We start from the raw sequence: 8,037 nt of genomic DNA, 5'->3' as shown, positions 1-8,037 counted from the left end.
ATCAGAACGTGCCTACACTTCCGCTACTCATTTTCTGAGAGAGAACCACCTACTCATGTGTTGAGACCAAGACATTCCAATCCAACCACAAGAATCTTGATCTCTAGCCTTCCCCAAGTTGCTTTCCACTCAAATCATCTTTCCACCATATCCAAATATGTGTGTGAGGGAGAGAGAGAGAGTTGAGTGTTGGGGAGACTATCATTTGAAGCACAAGAGCAAGGAGTTCATCATCAACACACCATCTATTACCTTTTGGAGAGTGGTGTCTCTTAGATTGGTTAGGTGTCACTTGGGAGCCTCCGTCAAGATTGTGGAGTTGAACCAAGGAGTTTGTAATGGCAAAGAGATCGCCTACTTCGTGAAGATCTACCCAAGTGAGGCAAGTCCTTCGTGGGCGATGGCCATGGTGGGATAGACAAGGTTCCTTCTTCGTGGACCGTTCGTGGGTGGAGCCCTCCATGGACTCACGCAACCGTTACCCTTCGTGGGTTGAAGTCTCCATCAACGTGGATGTACGATAGCACCACTTATCGGAACCACGTCAAAAATCTCCGTGTCTACATTGCGTTTGCTCCCTCCAAACTCCTCCCCTTTACCTTCATATGCAATGATTTACTTTCTGCTGCTATACTCTTAGAATTGCATGTGTAGGTTGATTGCTTGACTTGTGTTAAGTTGCTAAAATCTGCCAAGACTTAAAATTAGGAAAATGCTAGATTTTTATTTGGTCAAGTAGTCTAATCCCCCCCCTCTAGACATACTTTCGATCCTACAACGGGACAGCACAGGAGCCTCTCCAGCAGCATTGACGAGCTCGGCGATGCGGTCCAGCCAAACCTCGTAGAGGTCGTCGGCCGGATGGTAGCGCAGAAGCTCACGCGCCATGAGCATCACCGACTGCGCGATCGCCGGCCCGCGACGGGCGTGGAAGGACGAAGCAGCGGCCAGGGTCAGCGACGGAGTGGCGGTGCGGCCGTCGCGCCGCACGGAGGGCGGCAGCGATGAATCCTACTACTCGTGGGCTGCAGGGCCAGTGGCAGTGTTGGCCACGGGCGACAGGGAGCGACAAGGGGCATCATTGCCCGCGGGCACCGTCTGGCCGACGCGCGCGGCGAGGGCTGCCCAGCGCTCGGCACGAACTCGGCGAGCGCCCGCCATGAGAACAGCAGAACGGGGTGAAACAACTGGCGGAAGAGAGGCTTCGGCACGCCCCCTACCCGTCACGCCGAATGTCGGATTCCAGGCTCCGCAGACCCAAGAAAGGTTCGAACTCAGGGGCGTGTGCGAAGAACTCAAACCTCTCAAGCTGATCGATTCGCTGCTCTCATGACCTAGCTCGATGAACACGACAGAGAAAGACACGGCAATTTTACCCAGGTTCGGGCCACCTTGCGGTGTAATACCCAACTCCTACTTTGTGGTAGATTAGCCTCGCGAGGGGTTGAGGATGAACTAGTACAAGTGGAAGAACGGCCTCAGGAGGCGTGTTCTTGTGATGAGCTCTCGGTGATTCGATGAGCTAATCACCTGATGAGTCGATACCCCTTTATGGTGGTGGCTAGGCCATATTTATAGTGGCATTGGTCCTCTTCCTCCGAAAGTTAGGCGGGAAGGGATCACGACGGCAATTTGAAAGGGGACAAGAAGTACATCTAATCCTGACGAAAGGTGGTCTTCGCGTGCAAAGCCTCTGAGCGTGACGTCGTGGTGGGCTCGGCGATGACATTCATCATGCCGTTCTGGCGATCTTGGTCTCGTTGTACGCAAATGGCAACCTTTGACTGATTCTTTGGGACTCCACACCTGTGCTTGCCTCCTTTGCACCAAAGAGGAAACCTGCTGCTCTGCGTCCGCTGGCGCGCATCTGGCCTTGGTCGTCATGATTGATGTCATTTCAGCCTCGTGAGGCTGGGTCTTGCATAGAAATTTCCACTCCACTCAGAAGGCCGCCTGGGGAGGCCGCTCCTCCGGGAGGTCTTGAAGTCGCCCCCCTCGCGAGGGTCTTGTCTTGCTGTAGTCGAAACTGGGTCGTGTCAGGCCGTCGATGAAGCCACGTTGGTGGGCCACAGGAGTACTCCTGTATATATGCAGTGAACTATCGGGATCTGCCAAATCTCATGGTATGCAGGAGTACAAGCGATTATCCCTCCTACGGTCTTATCAAATCAGACGTCAAATGGAGTACGCGAAGGTACGGGTTTAGCGTACACATGAACCAAGGTCCTCCTAGGATCCCATCATCCGTCGACGCGCCCGAGCCGACTAGGTTCGCCGCTCGCGTCGGCCACGCCGACGCCGTACGTCTCGCAAAGCTCACCACATGCCACCCACGTCGCCACGCGCCGCCGCGCGCGCTCTCTACGCGTCAACCACGACCAGGAAGAGCCCGAGACGCCCTCCTCACGCGCGGGTGCATGTGCCGGGCCGGCCGGCGAGCGCGTGCATGTGCGCGAGCTCGCTCGCTAGGTCGATCGGGCACGTCACGCACCCCAGCCCCGTGGCCTCCGGGTGCCGCCGGCCGCGGGAGTCGATGTCCGACGGGAGGCAGCAGTCGCCGATCGGTGACAAGGACAAAGGGGACAAGGCGAGCAGACATCATCTGCCAACTTTTTGGTGCCCTTTCCCGTTGAAGAAAGGTCACCGTGGGATCCAGACCACCGTTTGTGCACTGATCATCTGCCTGGCTGCCGTCGATGGCTCAATCATTGATGCATTGATTGATTGCAGCTAGTACGGCGGTCTGGTTGGGGTCTTGCTGTCACGCAGAAAGCCTTATCTCGGTGCGTACTTGGCGTGATGTGGCATGACATGGAGCACAGCTCAGGCCGGCCGGAGGCTTGTCAATCTATAGGGGTTGCTGGGGGCAAAATTTCGTGTTTTGACCCTTTTTCCAAACAAATTCAGGATCTGACCCTGTTTGAAATATTTTCGAAATTTGACCATTTTTCCTACCGCTAGAGCTCATGGCGGTAGGGTTACATAGCCTACCGCCAGGGACCCTGGCGGTAGGAAACTTATCCACGTCAGCGCGCGGAGACGGCGCCGTCCCCCCTCCGTCGCACCCTACCGCCAGGGGCCCGGGCGGTAGACTGTGTAACCCTACCGTCGGATCCCCTGGCGGTAGGGTCCGGCCAGTTATTTCGCCCGAGACCCCCGCGCCCCTTCCCTTCTCCCCACCCCTCCCCTCCCCCAAGTCGGCAGTTCATCCATTTTCTCCCCCAAGTCGCGCCCCTCTCTCCCTCTCTCATCTCCTCCACTCTTCCCCTCCGATCTTCACCGTTTCTTCACCGTTTTGGCGGATCGAGATGGCCCCAAAGAGAGAAACGTAAGCTCCTCCGATCCCTCCAATTAGTTTTTGCAAACTTGCTTCCGATTCGACGCATTATTTGCTTGAAATCCCTCATGTTTTTTTAACTTAGATTGGATTTTTTTTCTCCTAAGATTGATTGTAGTTGTAGTTCTTAGTTCTTTAGTAACTAGTGGTATTGGATATGAACTCTAATCAATAGTTCATATATTAGTGTGAAGATGAACCCTAGTTCATAATTTATTTTGTTAAAAAAATTATGATGTAATGTTGATATGAGGATGAATCCTAGTTTGATGATGCATGTTGATATGATGATATGATCTAGTGTGAAGCTGAACCCTAGTTTGATGATTCATATTGATATGATGATATGAAGATGTTGTTTGGAAAAAATATTTAAAAATATGATGATATGATGTATGTTGGAGGATTTTTTTTGATATGATGCATGTTGCTATGATTTGATCCATCATGTGTAGTAGATGTTGTTGGATAAATATGCTTAAAATTTTATTTTGATATGATGCATGTCGATATGATTTGAGTTCATCTTTTGCTTATGTATGCTTCATGCTTATGGTGCTTTTGTTTATGAAATTTTATTAAGGCGGCCACCTCTTGCGGACAACATCGGCCCACGGTACTGCATGCTGGACTGGGCATTCGACAAGGGTCATCGTGCCCGTTTCATAGAGAACGGAGAGGTAAGTTATATGAATGAAATTTTGATCCAAGTTTTCGGATTGACGAAAATAATTTCCTAACTTTTGGCGTTCAATTTTTGACAGATGCTCCAGCCACTACGCATGAGGGGTCACGGGGTTCATGGGCATATGGACTACAACGAGCGCTATGTGCCGTTCTTCAAGAGATCTCGGCTGTTGGGTTTCGTGTTGCAGTTCAAGCGTCAGTCGCCGACGCTTGTCCACGCAGCTCTGACAGCGTTGATTGACCGGTGGCGACCGGAGAACCATTCTTTTCATCTGCCATGCGGGGAGATGACGGTGACCCTCGAGGACTGGGAGATGATTACTGCCATGCCGATCGAGGGTCATGCACTCATCGGTCGAGTGGAGAGGACCAACTGGCAGGAGAGGGTCACCACCCTCATCGGCGACTGCCCCGGTGCCAAGAGTAACCGTACATCCGGTGTGCCGTTGATCTGGCTCTTGGAGCACCGGAAGACATGCCCCGAAGGCGCAGACAAGGCGACTGTGGAGTGGTACGTGCGGGCCTACCTGTGGTATCTTCTCACGGAGGTCGTGTTTCCAGACAGCTCCGGAAACTCTGCCAACTGGTTGTATCTGTTCTTCCTAGCCGACTGGGATGCAGGGTACAGTTGGGGGACGGCATCTCTCGCCTACCTATACCGTTCGGTAAGAGAGTGTCTAATTGCGTACCTACCTACGATAGTGTGTCCATGACATTTTCTTATATCTGATCCTCATTTGATGTTTTGCAGCTTGACGACGCAACGCAGAGGACTGGAGACAAGTCCAATATGGGTGGCTTTGTCTGGGCCTTCTCCATTTGGATGTGGGAGCGGCTGCCGGTGGGGCGTCCGGAGAAGTTGCGAAGACTCCCATGGGAAGACTATGGCGAAGAAGGCGACGAGACTCGAAACCCCACCGTAGCTTACGAGTGGGACGTTGTCAAACTCTACACAGGCCTAAACAAGACTTCGTACAAGACCTACACCAACGAGTGGGACGCTTTGACGCATACGCAGGTATATGAACTCGCCCAACACCTTTCTCTTTGATTCCACTATTGACCGAGAGTGCGAACTTACCAAGGTATATGTAATAGGTAATCTGGTGCCCGTATCGAGAAGAACGAGAGTGGGACTTTGATCTGAACGTGATGTGCGATGCGGACCATGGTCTCTGGCGGTGCATCGTGCCCATGATCTGTGTGTACGCCGACGAGTGGCATTTGCCACAACGCGTGGCCACGCAGTTTGGGATTTATCAGCATACCCCACCGGGCCAGCCCACCGATACCGGCGGCCACGCGCTCCACCTGTGAGCTCTTTGTTCTCCGTGAGATTATCATGTTTCTTGTTGCTTATGATGATCTCATTGCACTTATGATGATTCTTGTTGCTTATGCCTTGCAGGATGAGCCGGCAGAAGAATCAGTCGATCACAGACTGGGGAGAGGAGCATAAGACTCATGTGACGGAGTGGAACCGACGGAGGTACCGTAAAGACGTGGAGAGGAGAGTGACTAACTGGGATGATTACCTGGGCCGACACATGAGGTGGTACGATGATGGCCAGAAGCACCGTCTTCGTCTCAGGCCTCGATGGACGGCGGAAGACATCGCAGAGCTGGAGTGGGCTGACCCCGATGAACAGGCATACCAGACCGGCATCAGAGACATGCAAAGTGGATTTAGGGAGTTTGCACTCCTCATCAACAGAGTGGTAAGTTTGAACCGACGGTCGTATTTAAAATATTTTATTCGTCATCGTGACTGACTTATGCCATTGCAGTCCAGTGAGCTGAACAGATGCATCTTTGAAGCCTCAGATGCACTAGGTGATCTTCCCGGAAGCGTACAATCGGAGACCAGAGTCAGGGGGACGATGAAGGTACAATTTCAGCCTCCTCGAAACAGATGCATCTTGTTCACTTGCAGTCAGTCGATCTGATACTTATTATGACCTTTCTTCATTGTGAGTGCAGAAATTCGTGCAGCGTTGTCACAAGCTCGTAGGGCTGCTTGGGTGTGCTGGAGCTGGGTCAGTTGAAGCTTATCAGCCTGTAGCCACACAGGGTCTCATCGCCTCATCGAGCCATGCTCCCTCGTCGTCCAGGTTGGTTGGGGAGGAGGAGGAGGAAGAGGATGAGGAGGCCACACATGAAGAAGAGGAGGAGGAGGAGGAGGAGGAGGATGAGAGCAACGGGGAGGAGGAGTACGATGAAGATTATGGACCTCCACCAACTCAAACATCTCAGGCATCTCAGCTGCCGAAGAGGAATCCGAAGAAGGATTTGCTGAGTCCGGACCCTTTCCAGAGACCGGTTCCTCGCCGGCCCAAGAAGAAGACCGAAGAGACTCGTTCAAAGAGTAACGAGGACCGTACCTCCAAGAGGGGAAGGAGCAAGTGATTATGCTCTTCGATACTTGGCTCTTTTAGTTTGGTTGAACTTGTCTAGTGGTTGCGAAACTATATGGAACTATGTGTTTGCTATTTGTGGATCTATGTGTTTGAAATGTTCTATGCACTTCAAGTTATCTTAATATGGATCTACGTGATGCCCAAATTTAATTGTTTAAAATCTATGATATTGCTGTCATATTTGTGAAACTTGCTGTGATATTGAATTTGAAAACAAGCGACCAAATGAACTTGGAAAAACAAAACAGAAAACCCTACCGCCAGGCAACCTGGCGGTAGGGTTACACAACCTACCGCCATGTGTCCTGGCGGTAGGGTGGACCTACCGCCAGGGTAGTAGCATATTTCGTTACAGAATGCCTGGTTGGCAATAACCCTGCCACACCTTATCGCCAGGGTCGCTGGCGGTAGGGTTAGACAGCCTACCGCCATGTTTCCTGGCGGTAAGGTACTTATCCACGTCAGCGCGCGGTGACGGCCGCCGTCCCCCTCCGTCACACCCTACCGCCGAGCTCTGGCGGTAGCGAAAGGGTTAAATCCCGAAAATATTTCAAAGTGGGGTCAGATCCTGAATTTGTTTGGAAAAAGGGTCAAAACACGAAATTTAGCCGTTGCTGGGACGGGTGAGCTGTGAGGTGACACGTATGGAGCAGCGAATCCTTGTCAGCCCCGATAGGGACTTCCTGTTGATGATGAGGATTGTTCAGAGTCTCTGAATAGAAGTATTGGACAGGAGTAGGGTGTAGAGAGGGCTCAACAGTCAGCACCCAGCATTCAGGATAAGGCTTTGTGCTTGATGTCACTGTCGCGAAATTCATGGTAAAGTTGAAGAGAGATTCTTGCACGCTGGACGATAAAAGGAGGGCAGGAAGATAACGTATATGTCCATGTCACTGTCGAAAGACACGGGAAAGTTTCAGGTGACACTAAGCTTTTCGTTCTTCTTGGATCTAAAATTCAACGGTCATGTTCTTCTTGGATCTGAGATTCAACGTTCATGGATCAAGATTCTGGATTTGTCCGAAAATGTCGGGTCCTAGAGGATTTTTCTGCAAACATGCAAAAGCTCAGCATGCGACCGTCTGATCTCAAATCCAAAGACTCAGAAAAGCCCGTATCATGGGAGCATGAGAAGCTTCGTATCACCTGAATTTTTTTCCGGAAGACACAGTGAGCTACTCAGAGTCAAACCGCAGAAAGCAACAAGATGATTTTGGACTGTTGACATCGAAGATTATAAACATAAATGCTACTCTGTGTGAATTTTTATAAGATCGTCCAGATCTAAAGTAGTGATCTAAATGTCTTACAAAAATATATAGAGGGAGTACTAATCATGCGTGTTTGGTTTCCAATCTGATACCTAACGTCTGATTTCTTTTTCCACAAAAAGGATCACATTTACTATAGAAATTCACCAGCAGTACAAAGCATATGAAACATAATAAAACTTTCGTCAAGATTATAAGATCATCGAAGGACCACTACTGCCGTCAGAACGAGCCGCCGACACGCCGCTCTCCTATTGAAGACGACTTGACCTTATGGATGACAGCTGGAACACCGATGGAGCTATGTACAACTCTAGGGGTGGTT

At 50.9% G+C, this 8,037-nt stretch overlaps 1 pseudogene; it reads left to right on the top strand.

Annotated features, from left to right (window-relative positions):
- Positions 1 to 3,308: 3,308 nt before the first annotated feature.
- The window catches only part of LOC119350481, a 5,762-nt pseudogene continuing 1,033 nt past the window's right edge, over positions 3,309 to 8,037 (top strand).

The sequence above is a fragment of the Triticum dicoccoides genome, chromosome 1B (assembly GCF_002162155.2).
Source record: "Triticum dicoccoides isolate Atlit2015 ecotype Zavitan chromosome 1B, WEW_v2.0, whole genome shotgun sequence".
NCBI classification, from domain to species: Eukaryota; Viridiplantae; Streptophyta; class Magnoliopsida; order Poales; family Poaceae; genus Triticum; species Triticum dicoccoides.
Note: the sequence above shows the minus strand (reverse complement) of the source record. Positions and strands in the feature narration are given on the sequence as shown.